The sequence below is a fragment of the Onychomys torridus genome, chromosome 5 (genome assembly GCF_903995425.1).
Source record: "Onychomys torridus chromosome 5, mOncTor1.1, whole genome shotgun sequence".
In the NCBI taxonomy this organism is placed as follows: domain Eukaryota; kingdom Metazoa; phylum Chordata; class Mammalia; order Rodentia; family Cricetidae; genus Onychomys; species Onychomys torridus.
In genome coordinates, this window is record NC_050447.1 from 99,190,099 (window position 1) to 99,211,351 (window position 21,253).

At 41.6% G+C, this 21,253-nt stretch overlaps 1 protein-coding gene and 1 pseudogene across 3 annotated transcripts in view; one reads left to right on the plus strand and one right to left on the minus strand.

Annotated features, from left to right (window-relative positions):
* The window catches only part of Dcdc2 (doublecortin domain containing 2), a 208,089-nt gene that overhangs the window by 158,214 nt on the left and 28,622 nt on the right, over positions 1–21,253 (plus strand). The gene's annotated exons all lie outside the window — the stretch shown is intronic.
* Positions 7,364–7,854, minus strand: LOC118583829 (annotated as a pseudogene).

The window sequence follows — 21,253 nt, forward strand, 5'->3', positions numbered from 1 at the left end:
CAGACCAAAGAAACAGTCCCACCCAGGTCTAGGCTCATGGGGTTACTTAGAGAAGCATGAGTGAGGGGTTACTTACAGGAGGAGGGGTGACTCAAAGGCAGCAGCAGCACCACTGGAACGCCCAGCGGCATGTATGATAACTCACCCCTGGAATGCCCCACCCAGCCTGCAGGGAGCTCCACTGAAGAGCCTCCCTTCCCTCTCCGCTGTCCTTAGTTATATAGCTGAGGAGGGATCTCACACATTCTTTAACTTCCTGGGTTCTCTGAGTCTTGAATGTTTCCTTAACTTCCTGGATCTAATGCACCTTCTACCTTGCAGGAGGGAAGGGAGTGTTTAATCCAGAGGAAATCATTGTGCAAAGGAGGTAGTGATAATTCTTTCATGAAGTCATTGTGGATAGTAAATGAGCTAATATATGTAATACAAGTAATTGTTAGATAATCACTATTATCATGACTAATGTTGCTTTATTTTTATTACTATTATTAATTTACATGTCACTCTAGATAAATGCTGATGGAGAAACATTCCTTGGCTATTATCAGCATGTCTACTTGAAAATAGATACCTTTCTAGGTTTCCCAACATTTATGTCTTATTTGATCTGGAAGTATATAAAATATAATGACTAGATAAAAATTAATTTATGCTATATTTAACAAAATTGAAACATTGAAAACTACAGAGTTTTGAGAAAAATCCAATAAAGGATTGTTCTATTTCTTTTCCCAAAGATGAAAATAAGTGGATAATTACTGCTTCTCTATTATCAGGTAAGAGAGAAATCAGGGCATCTAAGATACCATTTCTAAACTTTCTAAACACCAGCCTCACTCCTGATGGGAAGAAATGATCACATGAGGACTCCCTGTCCTGAGTGACATGCCAAGAAGCAGTACCCCCTCCTTAGGCTGCTCCTTTTTAGGGCCTGCCACTTTATGCTAATCACCCTAAAACGGACTTCAGTGGAATTATTGAAATGCATTTATGTCAGTCCATTTTAAATAAAAGTTGGTGCAAGGTAGGTGATATTGCAGAAAAAATACCTCATGGAAGGATTCTGTAATCCACTCACTGACAACTGTTCCTTGTCTTTATGCATATTCAAATAAGATGCTGAACTGAATTCATTACAATTTCCACTTTATGTTAAGATAGAAGATTAACCACCAATCAGAGCTAAATTATATTGTTAGCAAGGCATCAACTCTGATAAAATTTCATCCTCTCCATAAATTACCTAGGCTATTTCATAAACACCTGAAACAGCCATTCACAAGGTCTCACTTTGGTTGTCTAAAGCAGGTAGAAGTACACTTATCTATGAACTGCTGATGCACAGAAGCTGAAGATGCATTAACTCAGACTTAATGAGACTTCCAGTGCATTACCCGTGTCAGCTAGGTCAGGTGGAAGGCAGCCCCTCTCCTCGGGATGGCTGACATGCTCAGAACTGCTCATTTTCACTGCCCCTGCACCTTGAGCAAGGGCCTCATTTCACAGCAGCACCTGCCTCAGAAAGCAGTTAGTTGCTTCATACTGACAGTGGTATTGGCATTGTCAGTGTGGTTTTAAAGTACCTGGACACTAATTGTTCACAGAAAGCTGGAGCCTTAGAATGTTAAAGCTACGACTCAGTAATCATTGGAATAACTTTTGAAAACACACTGTAATGGTTCATCTTCCTTGACTGGATTTGGAATTGTCTGAGAGACACACCTCTGGGCATGCCTGCAAGGGTGTTTTCAGAGAGCATTAACTGAGGAGGAAAGAACCACTGTGAAATTGAGTTGCACCAGGCCATAGCTGGCTAGGGTCTGTGACTGAATGTGTGTGTGTGTGTGTGTGTGTGTGTGTGTGTGTGTGTGTGTGTGTGTGTAATAGAGAGAGAGAGAGAGAGACAGACAGACAGACAGACAGACAGAGACAGACAGAGACAGAGAGACATGGAAAAAATAACACCACCAGCTGAACACTGGCATTTCTCTTTCTTTGCTTCCCCATCTGCCCAGATGTAAGAACATAGCCCTGCTCCAGCAGCCTTGGCTACAAGCAGCTGCCATCTCGCTTCCATATGGCGGGCTGTACTTTCAACGATGAACCCAAACAAACCCTTCCTCCTTGAAGGTGCTTCTTGTCAGGCATTTACAACAGCCAGCAACAAGAAAGTATTACACACACATTCAATCCATCTGCATGGTGGAGTAGTGTATTTAACCCTTGAAGTCCACACTGGATGTATAATTTACATAGCATTATAAATCATTATTGAATTGCAGCAACCTTCTATGGTAACCTGCAGACAGAGTTTGAAAATGTATGCCCAGGTTTTCCTTAGCTTCTGTTTATTTTCCAGATTTCTCGTATGAATTTTCAACAGTCTGCTGAAGCTAAATGGTCCTTCTTAGGTGACTGTTACTGACATTCTAAGAAGAATGCACTGTCATGTAGGCTGACCTGTGACTGAGCTGTTACCACCCCGCAAGTTTCTCCTCTTTTCCTCCTGACCCTGAGCCTTCCACCCACTGCACTGGATTGCTGTGGTATAATCTATTAGAGCAGCTTAGCTCATGGATACATGCCAATAAATATCTGTGTAAAGGGATGGTGGGTGTCTACATGAAACACAGCTCTGGTCACATTTGTCCTTTCACGACGAATTGCTTTGATTTAATTTGGCCATGAGCAAGTGGGGATTGTTTGAGTTTCTATGAGGGTGTTTGGATTTTCTGATACATGCTTGTGCACTGGGTACTCAGGCTGAGCAACAGTTTTATGGCGCTGTGATGAATTCTCTGGAAGGCTGGAGTCAGAAGAGATGGGGTCTAACCCCTTCTCATCCCTCCCAGACTCCCTGGACCTCTGAGATAGATTTTCCAGAACTGTGGTCCTTGCTGCTCAGCCAGTGATCTTGAAATGTGTCTACACTGTGTGTCCCTCCTCCCTCACCTCCTCTTTGTGCCGCGTCCCACACCATATGACTTTCACTCCTTACTAAAATTTGTCCCACTTAGATGACCACCGAGATGTGAAAACTGGGGAGGTTTTAATGCTGATGACCCCATTCTTGATTTTCCAGAGCCTTCATGAAAGCCCACTCTGATCTGTCCCTCTTCTTGCTGCTCCTTTTAAATCTTTGGGGACTTCTGCCTATCCCAGCAGTGCTGAATGGCAGAATTTGCTCTTAAGCTAGCTTCTGTTCTTATCCCAAGTTCTTTACCTAGACACTTGATCTTATCTACCAACTGTATTCTTTTTTAGTTAATGATTGTGTTTTTTGAGAACTTCATACACGAGCACCATGTCTACATCACTCTTGCCACTCCTTTTCCCTTCCCAACTCCTCCTGTACCCCACAATTCATGATCTCTTCTTTCAATATTACTGTTTCATGTATACACATTCACTCACATATATGTACACATCTGTCTGTAACCCATGGAATCCATTTAGCTTTGCTCATATGTACATGTGTGTAAGGCTGACCACTTTAAGATTGACTAACCTATGTATTGGAAGCTTGTCCTTGGAGGAGACTGATTCTCTCCCCCCAGCAGGAACTGATCACCTGTAACTCTTCATCTAGAGTGAGATTATGTAGAATTTTCCCTATTTATTGGTGCATCGACTGGTATTGTCATTATGTTGATCTTGTTTAGGAAAATACATTGTTGAGAATTCATGGGCTCAGCTTCCCTACCATATACAGAAGACACTTCTTGGTACTCTGGCTGTTAGAGTCCTTCTTTCTCCTCCTCCCTTTTGTGATTTTCCCTGAGCTTTAGGTGCTAAGGCTGTATTATGGATGTTTCAGTTGGGGTTGGCCACCTATTCCAGTCACTTATTCTCTGCATTTTGACTGGTTGGGAATCTCTATAGTAGTCTCCATCTGATGCAGAAAGACTTCTTCCACAGGGAGTTGGCTAGCTTACAGTACCAGGCAGGAATTCCCTCCCATTGAGCAGCCCTAAGTCCAGTTAGATGGCTTTTGCTTACCCACAGGAGAAGAGTGCTGCTGTCACACCATTCCGGCTGTCTTGCCAGTCCAGTCGTTGTTGTCACTCATAGATTTTACAGCTGGGTAGGACTACTGATTTCTTCTCCCCCTTGGTGGTCTGCATAGCACCTTCCTATACCATGACACCCAGTTCTGCTAGGAGGCAGCTTCCAGGTCAGAACCAGATCAATCCTCTAAGTCTTGTGCCCAAAGTATGTGTGTCATCAGCAATAGGATCTTACCTTCAAGTTCCAGAAGGCAATCGAGGACACCAGTTCTAGCTGATATTGTCTTGGAAATCTCTCGGACCTCCTGACTCTGGCTTTTCTAGTCCCTCCCTCGAGGGCTTTGATCTGCACTCTGTCCCTCTCCATCAATGTTTTCCTCTTCCCTCCCCACATAAAGTTTCCCTTCCTTTTTCCCATTTCCCTTTTATAGCTCCTATTTCTACTACTTCCTGTACAGGCCCTTCCCCCATCTCCAGGTGGTGCAGGCCGTGGCACAAGGGATGGCTTGGCTTGAGTCTTGAGGTGGAGGACACTGCGGGACAAAGTTCCAGTGAAACTTCACCAAGAGATTCAGTCAGTGTGCTGACTTCTGTTTTCACTGTTCAGAGCAGTTATTTGCCTAACAGGGAGTTTTCTGCTTATGCAGCCCCTGGGGAAATATATTCCTGTTCCAGAGAGAAAACTTTGAAGACAGGGGTCTTGACCTGAAAGGAGACTCATAGTAGGAAGAGTTTTCCTTGTGCCCAAGGATTGTGGTGCTAATGGGGTAGATTCTGAGAATTGTTTTGCTCAGCTCTAGATACAAGATGTCACAAGTATATCCATTGCCCTATACTGGAGCCTATAGAGAGAGAATAAGAATAGTGTGGGTTGATGGAAAAAGAGTGAGCTATCAGAATCTTCCTTTCTTCGAGCATATGGAAACAACAACTTCCTACTATAAAGCTGAGGACCAGAAAAATGCTATAATCAGCCAGTTAAATGCCTATTTTGAGAATTTTGTAAAGTTTGCATTTTAGAAAATATCAAATGATTCTACATGTAACTTAAAGTTAAGTTAAAAATAGTTTCAGACTGTGTAACATTATAACCCCATGAGTAGCCAGCCTAGACACAGGCTGTAAAGCAGAAGGTCCTATACTTTACAGACCCTGAGGAATTTGTAACTTCCTGATTTGACAGATGCTTGTAGGTGAAGATTTTCGTCAGGACCACCAGTTCCCCTAATAACCACACAGAGGCTTATTATTAATTATAAGTGATCAGCCAATAGCTTAAGCTTGTTACTAACTAGCTTTTTCTATTTAAATTAACCAATATTTCTTATCTATGCTCTACCACATGGCTGTGACTTTTTTTTTTTAGTAGGGCATGTTCATCTGCTTCCTCTGCATCTTGCTGGTGACTCCACCCTCACTTCTTCCCAGCATTCTCTCAGTTTGGCTCTTCTGCTGACCTCTTCCTGCCTAGCTATTATCCAGTCAGCTCTTTAGTAACAATGAGAGCGACATATCTTCACAGTGTACAAAAGACTTATTCCACAACAGATGTTGTCCAAAGATGTTGTTTCAGATAAGACTGTCTATTGTGTATTTTGTTCTTTTCCACCATAGACATTTATTTAATGGGGAAGTAAAAGTGACTTATATAGCAAATATGTTATATAAATAAAGAGTCTTTCTCTCTCTCTGGTTGAAAGAGAGGAGCTGAACCCTCAGATTGTACATTTGTCCTTTTCTTCTACCACAGACTCCACAACTTCTCTTTGGGACCTGAACCCTGCTGAAGCTGGACTTCAGCACCCAGAGATCTCTTTTTACTTTCCTGATTTCTATGGCTACTCTAGTCCTTTGGGCATATACCAAGGAGTGGTATAGCTGGCTATACTGTATATATACATTTAGTTTTTTGTGAATTCTCCACACTGATTTTCAGAGCTCCACCAGTGTGCAGTTCGCCAACAGTGACTGAGGCTGCGCCTTTCCCTGCTTGCTCTCCAGCATTTGTTGTCAATCCCCGCCTCCCATCTTAGTGGTTCTGACTAGGGAGAAAGAAAATCTCAAAGTAGTTCTGATTTGCATTTCCCTAATTGCTAAGGATGCTGCATACTTTTTGTGACATTTCTTAGCCATGTTTATTTCTCCTTTGAGAGCTCTTTGTTTAGAACCATAGCTCATTTTTAAAATTGGGTTGTTTTCTTTTTCTTTTTTAATTACAAAAATTTTTTAGATTGATTTTATTTTATGTATATAAGTGTTTTACCTGCATGTATGTGTGTACACCACATGTGTACCTGGTGCTTGAGGATGTGAGAAGAGGGTATTAGATCCCCTGGAACTGGAGTTATAGATGATGTGTGTGTGGAATATTCCTTTGGACTGTGGGAATATATGTCACTGTGGTTGGTTTAATAAAGAAGCTGACTGACCTATAGCTAAGCAGGAGAAGGCTAGGCAGGAGAACCAGCCTAAGAAAATGCTGGGAAGAAGAAGCAGGAGGCCAGGGGTCGCCAGCTAGACTTGGAAGAAGCATGAAAAGCACATAGATGAGGTAAACAAGCCCCGGGGCAGCACATACATGAACAGAAATGGGTTGATTTAAGTTATAAGAGCTAGTTAGAAACAAGTCTAAAGCTGTTGGCTGAGCCTTCATAATTAATATTATTTGGGAGCTGGCTGGCAGGACAGAAAAGTCTCCCTACAGTTGTGAGACTGAACCTGGGTCTTCTGTAAGAGAAACAAGTGCTCTGAGCCATCTCTCCAGCTCCTTTTGTTTTCTTGGCTCCTTTTTAGATGCTAATCCTGAATCCAGTAGGCCTGGAAAGAAGTCCCTCCCACTCTGTGGGCTTCCTCCGCACTGGGTGGTGGGTCCCTTTCTTTGTACAGAGGCTTTTCAGTTTCACCAGCTCCTATTTGTGAGTTGTTGTCCTCAGTTGCTGGGCAAATGGAGGCCTATTCAGGAAGTCCTTTCCTACCTCTATTTTGTAGGGTGCTAACTATGGGTTTTTTGTTTGTTTGTTTTTGTTTTTGTTTTTTTGAGACAGGATTTCTCTGTGTAGCCTTGCACCTTTCCTGACTGGCCTCGAACTCACAGAGATCTGCTTGGCTCTGCCTCCCGAGTGCTGGGATTAAAGGCGTGCACCACCACCGCCTAGCCAGTAAACATGTTAAGGGAAGGAGACAATGCTCTCAAGGCCCAGACACACTTCCTTGCTGTGTTGTGTAGTCAGGAGGACATGGTTGCAAGACTGGGACAATCCCAAGGGGCTGACAGGGAGTATGAGGATGGGGAGGTGGGCTACCTCGAGCTGTTTCACATCAGAGACAGCTGTCACAAAGTCCTCACATCTCTCCTCTTATCGTCTGGCATAGCGTTTGATGTATTCATTTGCTTTGTCCCAGAAATCCTCCTTGTCTCCTAAATGATGTTCTGCAGCCTCAATATTCAGTGGGTCATCAAAATTCAAAAGATCAGTAAATAAGAGTTTAATCCCCAAACAACATCCTTCAATGTCCTAGTGGGTGCCCAGTCAGTGCCATCAATTGAATGTTCTCTTAGTAAACTTAGACATAAGTTTACTGTTTCTGTGATGTTGGCATGACAGATTTTAGTCAAGCATTTTACCTTGGGCGGCACCATGTTGTAGGCATCAGGAACTTTGGTTTCAAAGTGAAAATTTCCACCCTGGTAGTAACCCTCATCTTTAACAAGCAGCTTGTCCAGTGTGGAGGCTGATATCCCGGATCCTTTGAGACCGTCATCCCGCTTCAGCTTGCTTGCCACATTATCATTACTGCCGCCTTTCTGAGCACGGTGAGTCAGGCAAGATGGGCCAGCACCCAACATCATGCCTGACTAGCTGCGGCAGCAAGACCCAAAAGCCCTCCGACATTTTCGTTGTAGAGATCTTTTAACTCTTTTATGTTTATTCTTAGACAGTTGATTTTTTGAGGCTATTGTGAATGGGAGTGTGTCCATGGTCTCTTTCTCAGCATGACTGTTGTTGGTATACAGAACAGATACTCATTTTCTGATTTTGTATCCTGTTACTTTGTAGAAAGTGTTGGTCACTTACAGAAGTTTTCCAGTGAAATCTTTGGGATCGTCCTATGTATAATATTATATCATCTACAAATTGGGTTAATTTGACTGCTTATTTGCATCCCTTCTCTTATCTTATTGCTTTGTCTAATGCATCAACTACTATACTGAAAACAAGTGGGGATAGTGGACAGTTCTGTCTCATTTCTGATTTTAATGACGATGTTTTGAGTTTTTCTCCATTTTAGATAATGTTGCCTGCGGTTTGTCATATACGCCCTTGATTATGTTGAGGTGTGTTCCCTCTAGTCCTGCTCCCTCTGGGACTTTTATCATGAAGGCATGTTGGGTTCTGTCAGAAGGCTTTTCTGCATCTATTGAGATGATCATGTGATTTTTGTTTTTAAGTACATTTATATGGTTTATTTTATTTTACTTTTTCCTTTTATTGGAAATATATTTTTTCTTACATAATGTATCCTGACTCTGGATTCCCCTCACTTTATAACTCCCAGTGCCCTCCATCTCTCCCCCCATCTGGATCTGTCCCCTTCTTGTCTCTCTTTATAAAACAAACAGGCTTCTATGAGATTATAATAATAAAACAACATAAAATATAAGATAAAACAAAAACTAACACATAGGAATTGAACAAAACAAGCAAACAGAAGGAAAATAGCCCACAAGAAGGGCCAAGAAACAGACCCATTCATTTACACACACAGGAATCATATAGAAACACTAAACTATAAGCCATAATAGATACACAAAGGACCTATAGAGTAAAAAGGGAGAAGAAAAAATATAAATAAAATAAAAACTAGTAAGTTTAGAAAAACCAAAAAGACAAACAAGGACAGAGTCCTGACCTGACATTGTGAGACAAGGAGTCTCCAGATATGCTATTGAATTTGTTATCTATTGGCCATCTACTGCTGAGTATACAGCCTACCCATGAGAATAGTTTGTTTCCCCAGCAAAGTCTTCCCTTGGAAGTCTTCCCTTCATTTCCAAGTGGTTGTCAACTGGAAAACTCTGGGTTAGGGATGAAAATATATGTCCACTTCTCTTTCAGCTCTAGGACCCCATCTGGTGCAGCCCTGTGCAGCCCTGTGCAGCCCTGTGCAGGCTGCCCCAGTCTCTGTGACTTCATATGTGTGTTGATCCTGATGATTCAGAGGGCTTTGTTAACTTGCTGGCCTTTATCTCTCCTCTAGCTCTTCCACTCCTGTCTTCTCTTCTGTAGAATTTCCTGACCCCTGAGAGGAGGAATTTGATGGAGATACCCTATTTAGGGCTGAGTGTTCCAAGATCTCTTACTCTCCATAATGTTTTGCTGTGGGTGTCTTGTATTTGTTCTCAGCTTTTCTAATGATGGCTGAGCAAGGCACTGATCTATGAGTATATATGAGTATAGCAGAACATCTCTAGGAGTCATTTTATTGCTACATTTTTTTTTTTTAAAGAACAGTAGTATTTGCTTTACCTCTAGGTCCCTGAGCTATCTAATCTCGGGTTCTTTTTTTTTTTTTTTTTAAAGATTTATTTTATTATGTATACAGGGTTCTGTCTGCATAGATTCCTGCACACCAGAAGAGGGCACCAGATCTCATTATAGATGGTTGGTGAGCTACTGTGTAGTTGCTGGAAATTGAACTCAGGACTCTGAAAGAGCAGCCAGTGCTCTTAACCTCTGAGCCATCTCTACAGCCCTAATCTCGAGTTCTTGATCACACAAGCAATGTTGGGTGTGGGTATGGGTTCTATCTCATGGAGTGGGCCTTAAATCAAATCAGATATTGGTTGGTGATTCCCCAAACTTTGTGCCAGCATTACACTTGCATGCAGGGTACCTCCCTCTACCAAAGATACTAGCACATAAGGGTGAGGGCTCTATGCAGGCACCAACTTGCCTTCTTCATGTTCATTGAGTTGTGTGGGTGTTGTATTTAGCAATGGTCCTTGCCATCAGTTTGTGGAGAATAACCTATAGTCTTGGCAACAGCCTGGGTCATTTGGAAGTTTCTATGGGACCCCTTTTGCCAACAACTCAATTAGATGTAATCGAGTCATGGTACTAAAAATGTCATTTGGTGACAAGAGATATCCAGTTGGGGCTCTGTATCCCCCCTTATTTGACGATTTTATTTGTATCATCTTCATATATGTATATATTTTAGGAAGCTTCTCTTGCATTAGGTTTCCACACTACCCCTCAAATGGACTTTAATTTTAGCTGTCTCTCACCGTATTTCTTCCCTTGTCTCTGTCTTCACTCCCTTTCTCCACTTATCTTCTTATTCTAGTCTCTCCTGCCCCATCCACCCATGAGTGTATATTCTATTTCCCTTTCCTAGGAAGATATTCCCCTATCCCAGCCCCTTACTCTATGTCTAACCTTTGTGGTTCTGTGGATTATGGCTTGGTTATCATTGACTTAACAGTTAATAACCCAATATAGGCAAATACATACCATATTTGTCTTCATGATTCAGGATGACTTTTTGCTGGTTCTACCCATTTACCTATGAATTACATGATTTCATTATTTTGAACAGTTGAGTAATAAATACTTCATTGTGCAAATGCACCACATTTTCTTTATTCATTCTTTTATTGAAGGACACTAGGGTGTTTCCAATTCCTGGCTATTATGAATAGAGTAGCTGTGAACATTTAAGCAAGTGTCTCTGTGGTAAGATGAAGTGACCTTTGGGTATATGTCCAAGAGTGGTATAACTGGGGTGTTGTGGTAGATCCAGTCCCATCTTCCTGAGGAAGCTGATTTCCTTAGTGGCTGTACAATTTTGCAATCTTTTCAGCAATGGATGAGTGTTCCCCTTTCTTCACACCCTAGCCAGCATGAGTTGTCACATGTTTTGTTGATCTTAGTCATTCTGATAAGATGTAAGGTGACATCTCAAAGTAGTTTTGATTTGTATTTCCCTGATGACTAAGGATGTTGAACATTTCTTTAAGTGATTCTCACTCCTTTTGAGAATTTTCTGTTTAGGTCTGTACTCCATTTTTACAATTGGGTCGTTTGTTTTCTTGATATTTAGTTTTTGAGTTCTTTATATATTTTGTATAATAGCCCTCTATCAGATATATAGTTTAAAAAAAAAGCCAGGGAAATGCTGGAGATCTCTCCCTGGCAGCGAGGACAGGGCAGAGCTGAGCAACCCTGCAATTACCCAGGTCTAGAACCAGGATTATGAGTTGGCCCACCCCAAATCTACCTCATCTATGATCTGCAGGAGTGCATGAAGGGGCCAGTCCTGCAGACCCAAAGCTGCAGTATTTTCACAACACAGGGCACCAACAGGATAACCAAGAGGAGTCCCAGTGAGGGCCCAGCATCAATAGTGTAGCAGAATCCGGAGGCCTCAACCAGACCAATGACTCTGCAATGAACACTTGCAAGTAAAGTTATATGGATAAATGGGTTTTCTGGGTGATTCACTGTGTCACACTACAGCTTCCAGGATGATATTTTTCCTTTTCTTTTTTTCTCATAAATTTTATTTTATTTTAGGGGAGGGTTGTGAGGGAGGGCAGAGGGCAGATATGAAGGGACAGGGAAGTGAATGGGATGGAGATACATTATGTGAAAGACACAAAAATTAGATAAAATGAAAGTTAATAATAATGATAATAATAAATGTTTCCTATTCTGTAGGCTGCAGCTTTGTCTGAATGATAGTGTCCTTTGCTGTATAGACACACATTACAGTTTCATGAGGTCCCATTTATTAATTGTTGATAATAAATTGATAAATTATTGAAATAAATAGTAAGTGCCTGTACTAATGGTATTCAAAAAGTGTTTTCCTGTGGCACTTTCTTCAAGGCTGTTTCCAGCTTCCTCTTCTATTTGGTTTTATGCTGAGATCCTTGGTCCACTTGGAGTTCTGTGTTTTGTGCATGGTGGTAAGTGGAGCTATTTAGATTCTTGTACATGCAGTCATCCAGTTTGACCAGCACCATTTGTTGAGATGCTGTCTTTTTCTAGTGTGTATTTTTGGCTTCTTTTTCAAAGATCAGGTGTCCATAGGTGTGTGGATTTATGTCCGGGTCTTCAGTTCAATTTCATTCATCAAAATTTCTGTTTTGTGCCAATATCATGACGTTTTTATTACTATAACTCTGTAGTAAAATTTGAAATTGGGCATGATGATACTCTTCATAGTAATGCTTTATTATTCAATTATTCAATTGTTCATTATTGTTTTAGCTAGCCTGGCTTTTTATGTGTTTCCATATAAAGCTGAAAAATTTCCTTTTAGTTTCTGGGAAGAATTATGTTGGAATTTTGATGGGGATTGCATTATATCTGTACATTGCTTTTGGTTAAGATGGCCAGTTTTACTATATTAATGCTACCAGTCAATGAGCATGAGAAATCTTTCCATTTTCTGACATTTTTTTCAATTTCTTTCTTCAATGTCTTAAAGTTTTTATCATACAGGTCTTTCACTTGCTTGGTTAGAGTTACTCCAAGATATTTTATATTATTTGAGGCTATTGTGAAAGGTGTTATTTCCCAGATTTCTCAGTCTGTTTGTCATTTATTTATCTATCTATCTATCTATCTATCTATCTATCTATCTATGTATCTATCTATCTATGTATCTATCTATCTATGTATCTATCTATCTATGTATCTATGTATCTATGTATCTATGTATCTATCTATCTATCTATCTATGTATCTATCTATGTATCTATCTATGTATCTATCTATGTATCTATCTATCTATCTATCTATCTATCTATCTATCTATCTATCTATTTTTTCTATTATCAGCTTGATACAGTACAAATTCTTATCCTAATAGTGAAATGTTTCACTGAGGCTTGCCCAGTAATTGAGTACCAAACTTATTATAAACCACAGTCATCCTAAGGTTCCCCATGCTATGTATATAGCCTCCCTGGTTCTGTGGGTTGCAGTCTGATTGTTCTTTGCTTTATATCTAGAATCCACTTATGAGTGAGTAGATACCATGTTTGTCCTTCTGGTCATTTTTCTATAGGCAGGATACTGATTTTTGTGTGTTAATTTTGTATCCAGCTATTTTGCTGAAAATGCTTATCAGCTGTCGGAGTTTCTTGTTGAAATTTTTAGGGCCATTTATGTATATACTGTCACATTATCTGCAAATAGTGATACTTTAACTCTTCCTTTCCGATTTGTATCCCTTTGGTCTCCTTCAGTTGTTTTATTGCTCTAGTTAAGACTATATATCTAGTTAAGTACTATATTGAATTGGTATGGAGAGAGTGGACGACCTGTCTTGTTCCTGATTTTAGTGGAATTGCTTTGAGTTTCTATTCTTTTAAATTGCTGTTGGCCATGGGCTTGCTGTAAACTGCCTTTATTATGTTAAGGTATATCCCTTTTATCCCTAATCTCTCCAGGACTTTTATCATGAAGGGGTGTTGAATTTGGTCAAAGATCTTTTCTGCATCTATTGAGATGATCGTGTGTTTTTTTTGTCTTCCAGTTTGTTTATATGGTGGATTACCTGTTTGCTGCCCTCCTTACTTCTCTGTCGTGCTTGGCTCCCAGAGAAATACTGCTAGAGTTGTGAGTTGGGATAACAGGATGAGTGTAGAGGAAGTTTGGAGAAGATCATCTGGACCCACTGGAGATAGGGGCAGAGAGTAGGAGAAGGCTGCAGCAGGTGTTATGCTATAGAGATGAAGTTGAGACTGGAGGATTGAATTTGGTGGAGAGGAGGGAGGGGTGAAGATCTGTAGTCAGGCTACCTGCTTTCCTGGCTAGGGTGGCCTGTGGGTTCCCACGGAATGCTGCTGGAGTTGGTGACTGTCATGAAGTGATATGTGGTGGGAAGAAAATTTGGAGGCAAACAGTGACTTGTTCCACCGGAGATGGGGATGAGGGTGCGGGTTGGGGGTGAGACAAGACTGTAGCAGGTGGTCGGCTACAGAGCTGGGAGTGCAGAAAGATTGGATTTGGAGGAGAATAGAGAGAGGTGAAGATCCCCACCCACCTGTTTCCCTGGCTTGTGAGGCTGGAGTGTTCCCAGGGAATGTCTGCTGGTGTTGAAGGCTGGGATAATGGGATGAGTAGGGAGAAGGAGGGTTTTTGGAGAAGGTCTAGATCCATCATAGATGGGCATCAGAGAGGATCAAGAGGCTACAGTAGGTGTTCCCCTACAGAGCTGGGATAAGGCTGGAGACTGGACTTGGAGGAAGGGAAGAAGTGGTGAAGATTTGCAGTTAATGTATCTGCTTTCCTGGCTAGAGTGTCCTGTGGGTTCTCAGGGAATGCCTGTTGGATTTGGGGGCTCCGATAAAATAATGAGTCTGGGGAGGGATGTCTGTAGGGAAGATCTGTGTGATTTACTAGAAATGCAGGTGTGTGTGTGTGTGTGTGTGTGTGTGTGTGTGCGTGTGTGTGTGTATGTGTGTGTGTCTGTGTGCAAGGAGGCTGCATCAGGGATGAAACTGGGGGATTGAATTTGAAGAATTGGAGGGAGAAGAAGTTAAGATCTGCAGTTAGTCTACTTGCTTCCCTGGCTGGAATCCATTTATTCACTTAATGTATGTTAAACCATTCTTGCATCTCTGGTATAAAGCCAACTTGATCATGGAGATAATTTTTGTGACATGCATTTGTACTCAAGTTTGCAAATGTTTTATTGAAGATTTTTGCATTTGTGTTCATAAGAAATATTGGTCTGTATTTTATTCTCTCTGTGTGTATATCTTTACCTGGTTTTGGTGTTAGAGTAATACTAGCTTATAGAAGGAAGGGGTCCTTCCTTCTTTTATGTATGTGTGTAAATATTTATATATATTTGTAAATGTAAATATGCGTGTGTGTGTGTGTGTGTGTGTGTGTGTGTGTGTGTGTGTGTGTAGACAAGTATTAGTTGTAGATGTAACCGTCTTGTTAAATAAGAAACACAGAGCCAAATACAGAGTTAATAGCCAAGAGGTCAGAGCAATAGCTGAGAGCTGAAGACCTTACCCTTCACTGCTGCTGCTGTCTTTCCTCTCCTCAAGAGACCTACTTCCTATGTCCTGTCTTTTTTAAAGACTTTCTGTTCTGCCTTCTCATTGGTTGTAAACCCAACCACATGACCTCCTCATCACTGCCTGTCTGTACAGACCTCCAGGTCTTCTATGGTTGGTATTGAGATTAAAGGCGTGTGTCTCCATGCTGGCTGTATCCTTGAACACGCAGAGATCCACCTAGTTCTGCCTCCCAAGTGCTGGGATTAAAGGAGTGCACCACCACCGCCCAGCTTCTGCTATGGCTTGCTCTGACCCCAAGGCAACTTTATTAATATACAAATAAAATCACATTTCAGTACAAATAAAATATCACCACAATTGGTTGTAGATTTTCTTTGAAAATCTGGTAAAATTCTGCTGTGAATTCTTCTGGACCTGGGCTTCTTTTAGCTAGAAGGCTTTTTATCATTCTTTCAACTCTGTTATTTTTTTATGGATCTGTGTAAATGGTTGATCTCTTGATTTAACTTGCTGATTTGGATGAATCTAAAAACTCCCTCATTTCTTTTGATTTTCTAATTTAATGGGTTATGGGTCTTTAACCTTCTCCATTTTGATAGTCTGAATTTCTTCTATGTGTCTTGTACCATTTACCTGTTCATTTTGGAGTCTGTTGACTTGGGTTCTCTGCTTCTTTTGGTGGTTGGACCCGGGTTTGTGGACCAAACAAGACCTTATCAAAGAATCAGTTCTTAGATTTGTTGATTCTTTGTATTGTTTGTTTTGTCACCATTTCATTGATTTTTGCTCTGATTTTTACTATTTTTCCCATCTACTTTATTTGGGCTTTGTTGTTGTTGTTTTTCTAAACCAATAGTTGGGATTTTTCTTTTTGGTAATGCTGGGGATGGAAGTCAAAGCCCCCTTTCACATGAGAAGCTAGCTCTCTGTCATGGAGCCACATCCCTACCTCTATATGAAGATTTCTTTTAAAATGATCTCATTATTTAATTTTAGATTTATGTCTGTTTTGCCTACAGGTATGCTTGTGTGCCAGTTACATGCCTTGTGCTGTGGAGGTCAGAAGAGGGCATCAGATGCCCTGGAACTGAAATGACAGAGTTGGGAGCTGCCATGTGGGTGCTAGGAATAGAATCTGGGTACTCTGTGAGAATTCTCAGTGTCTTAAACCAATATCGACGTCCAAGATTTACCATATGACTTCTTGACTTCATAAGGGTGCAGAAGCTATATACATTGAGTAGAAATTAAACTTCAGGCTTTGAACTTTGATCTCCTGGACTTAGAGCATGTAGTGCAGCCTTGCTAGGCAGTAGTAATTCTCACTCTCAGTCACCCTGAGGTCACAAGGGAAACCACAGGCAGTCTACAGTGGAGTATACAGCTATACTGTGCTGCTGTGATACGCATCATGTTACGTACATCAAATACACCCAGATGCAGTATATTCAACATATAATGAGCTTATCAGGACTCACCCCATCACACAGCAGGAGCACCTGATGTCAGAACCAGAATTTGCAGCCTCCTTTCCAGACTCTTCCTTTCCTTGTCTCTGTAGTTTTGATGAATAACACAACTAGCTAGAAAGCACAGGGCTTAGAGTCCTCTTCCAACTCTTTTCTCTCCTTGTCCCATAGTCAGTGGTGAGGGAGTGCTGACATTAAAGCTTCTAGAATCTGGTTCCAGTCTGTTGATCCTGCTTCCAGACCCATTGTATCCAGGGCAGGACTGATCCCACAAGGCCAGCTGCCCTGCCCCCCCCCCCCCCCACCAATAGGGATGGGTGCTGCATGCAGATTAGGATTAGAAGCTCTGCACCCACCCAGCAGTGAGTCATCTCATTTTCCATTTCTTCCACCAGTCTTGGTTGACAACCCCACTGCTCTCCCTCTTGCATGTTGACGCAGGTGGCTCCCATCAGACCACATTCCATCCAGGCTTCCTTTCCCAATCTTCTCACTCTGACCTGTCCTCCTACCTCGCACTGTCACCACAGGGAGTCATAAGTGATGTTTTCCCTGTCACCCCTTCTACACACAGCCTGTAAGGAATCTCTCCCCTATCTGCCTAGATGGCCCTACCTCCAGGACACACCCATCTCTACCCTAGTCTTGTTCATCCCACCCTCTGCATTAAAGCCCCTTAGCTGCTCTTCATAGTCTTCGTGGTCAAATTAAAAAATCTTGGTGATGTCAGACAAGGTTTTCTAACACATTACTTTCTTCTCTTGCCAGTCGTATAACCTGCTGTCTTCAGTATTGCAATCTTGCTGCAGCTGTGTGAGCTACCTACAGTTTCTAAAATAAAGTGCAACAGCCTCCCAGCCTTTGAATACTCAGACTTTCTGTCCAGAGTGCTGTCCTCTGCTCTGTCTTTCGATTTGCAGCTCCTGTCTGCCACACGCCAACTCTGAGTGTCTCTCCTTGGCGGTTCCCACCTCTCCACACCCTCTAAACAGCCATGTAGCACTTGACACACACACATCACCCTGCACTATGGATTTTCCCACATAACTCCCCTGGAGGTAATAAGCACGTTGGGATCAAGCCTTGTCCACCATTCTGGCACTGGCTCAGCATGTTAGCATAACCAGCAAGTAAATGCATGACCATCTGAAGGAATGCTGTGGCTTCCTGCTACAAGGGAGTGAGCACTCTGTTGCTGTGATGGACTTTGAGGGTGCAAATGCTTTCAGTATAGGCATTTTATAGACTGGAATTTCTAAGGTCATTTGATGGGAATTGGACCAGCTGGAATTATGGATAAGAGTTGTGAATTTGAGGTCACTTACTAGGTAATTTCAGTTACTGAGGTTGAAAGAGAAGAACAGTTCAGTAATTCTGATGAATTAAAACTGATTTTCAGGATAGTTTAAGGCTAGAAATGAAAAATTAAAGCTTTACCTATCTGCTAATTTAGGCAAATCTACTCAGAAGTAATTTATTATCCAGAGTCACACATATCTGTCAGAGATTTCAAAAATTGTATAAAAGCTTATACAGTTTATAAAGTAAGACATCACAAATTGTATATGTTAGAAATGTATGCTTTAATTTTATATTCTGAAAACTTCTGATTTTTGAGGAAAATATAAAACATCTGTATCTAAGGAGAACAAAATATAAATGCAGACATCAGAACAAAATTACCCATGTTTTGGAGAAATCAATGATAATAATCTTTTGCCTTCTATCTACACTCAAGATATTTTGTTACATTTATTTAAAGTTAAGACAAAATGCATGTGGTTAAAATCAATTCTATGCAAATATTTGATAGTCAAATCTGTACATAATTTCATAGCTGATGATAGTTAATACTCTGCAGTGGGAGTCAGAGAGCAGAAAGAAGCCAGATATTTCAAGCTAGAGCTATAAAAGCGCAGCCTGTGTAAGAGTGTGAAGTTATTTTCATGTCACTTTATAAGGCTGAAGGAAAGTAGGCCTTGTGATGTTCGTGTCTTTGTGGAGACTTTGGGCTTGAGTTATGAGATGCCATGAGGCATACTGAGAAGATTCGTGACTGAAACATTCAGCTATATTCCTGTGCAAGTTAGATGTTCTCAGAACATTTGCTGTCCTCGGTGACTTTCAGTTTTTCTTGTGATGAGACGTCTTAATTTAGTGGTGTGTGTGTGTGTGTGTGTGTGTGTGTGTGTGTGTGTTGGTGCGTGTGTGTGTGTGTGTTGGTGCATGTTTATGCACACATGTCTGAGTCATGAGGGGTACCTTGGCCTCTGTTAGGGTCTGAGGAGAGCTGGATGACCTCCATAAGGAAGCAATACTCCACAGGTGCCTTCCTTTCTGCCCCTGTGTTTGTTGGCCCTCACAGGGACTGCTTCTTCCTGGACCACCTGCCCTAGGTGTGCTTTAATTTTCAGTAGTACATTGTGATGTCAGCAGTCTGTTTATGAAGAGCCATATGGAAATTCATTATATTCCACATATTCAGGTACTTACACTAATAGTAAGCTGATGGAAACTGCTTTTGTTTCAACTTGTGGATTTTCGTTTAAATTCTGTCTCTGCTGACTGATGTGATGCATAGATGATTTCCTTGTAAATGGTCGGCATTCTTGTCTTAACATATTGTTTTATGTATTCTGAGCTACATTTTCCCAGTAATCTACTAGGTTTAATAAGATGCACTTAAAACTTAGCACTTTGTTTTAAATTTAACATTTTATCAGGCAATCATAGTAGTATATTGGAGGAAAATATTCATAGCCATCAGAATTATCTTCATATAGCTTTTACTTAACAAATACCTAAAGCTGTGTAGCATGAATCTTAAAAGGTCTTATTAATGAAATCAAACCCGAGGCCAGTTATTGGGGTGAATGCTGGAAGATCAGAGAAGCAGAACAAGCCACAGCTATCTCACCTTGCTAGTTCCTCAGGTGATCCTGTTTCCTCAGGCTGGAAGCTTCTGAGTCCTCCTCCACATGAATCTCAGCTGAACTGTGTTGCTCCAAAGCCTGAATGCTTAACCAACCAAATGCTTAACTAACTACATGCTTTTCTCACTTAGTTCCTGGTCCTCATGCCTTATATATCTTTCTCTTTCTGCCCCCACTCCCTGGGATTAAAGGTTGGGTTTCTGGGATTAAAGGCGTGGGTCACCATGCTTAGCTGTTTCTAAAGTGGCCTTGAACACACAGAAATCCACCTGGCTCTGCTTCCCAAGTGCTGGGATTAAAGGCGTGCACCACCACCACCCAACTTCTGTTATGGCTTACTCTTTCCATTTTCTAGCCACCATTTTTGGCTTTGTTCTAGTGGCTGTCTGTTCTCTGACCCCAGATGTTTTTATTTCGGGGAACACACAATATTTCAGGGAACACAATACCCACCACAAAGCTGTAACCTCAGCATTGTGTGAAGATCTTTGGGAAATCCTGTTTTAGAGAGGAAGTGATAGAGTAGATCTCTCTCTGACCTCCTTACATGCATGTGTGTGCTCACCTGTATATACATGTGCACATTGACTACACACACACACACACACACACACACACACACACACACACACACACGGGGGGGGGGGGAACGACAGACAGACAGACAGAGAGGAGAGAGAATGAGTAAATAAACACATAAGTAGGCAAAAGTATCTCTGTTGAGAAAAGATGGTTGGCCCTTAGGGACTGATTGTCACCAGTTGCAGGGCTGAATCACAACTTACCAATTATTCGACTCTCTTGTTTATTTGAGGATGGTAATGAGCTGAAATCCAAGGGCCTTGGAGTCAGAGAGGCTTTCATCTCACCTGAGGTCACTGGAAGCCTGGGAGTCACTATCATTCTTTTCATTTTCAACAGGAGAAACACATTCATATTTATTTTGAACAACATGACCATGAGATGAGACGCCGTCCATAACTCAGCAGCTCTGTTTTTGTATTTTAGGCAATAAAACTCATAAGAGATAAGTGAAACATAATTGAGGAGCATTTCTATTTTTCCTGGAGTGTTTGTTATTGCTTTATGGTGTAATATGCACTAAAATGCCCATTCATGATACAAAGAGAAAAGATGAGACCTGGACTCGGGTGAAGTGTGCGTCCAAGCGTTGAGTTCGATGCTCGGTGTAGTAACTGAATGAGAGCAGTGCTGTGCATTGAGTCCATCCTTCTCCTTAGTTTCTCAGCAAACAGCTTTTATTACAAAGGTTTCAGGCAGAGGGAGCATTAAAATATTAAAATGTTGGATCCCTTTTATTTGGGCAGTTGTTTGTGCTGGGGGATGGTGGTGATGACGTTTGCATGCTGCAGGGGACGGAGAAAGGCTGACAATAACTGCCCTGGGAGGGAACACAGACCAGTGGCCCCAGGAGGGGTTTTGCCCGCTGTCTCCTGGGAAGAGATGGAGAAGGGGTCTGCATCCCTGCACTTGTCTCTGCACAGCAGGTCTCTGCTGGAGTTGGAAGGGGCTGTTTTCTCTGTACCATTATGTTTGGACCTGTGATGTATTAGCTACCTCTGAGTGCTGTAACAAATGACTCTATGGTTGTCCCAAAACATCACCAAGGGCATAGCTCTAGAAGCTAGGCTTCCAACACAGACCTCATTGGGCTCAAATCAAAGGGGGAACTGTGCCCTGGCTGTTCTGGTTCCCAGAGGTGGTGTGTCTTTGCCAGTGGTAGTACCAGGTCCTGCTTCACTTTCTGCCCCCTTCTCTGGTTCCCTTTCACCC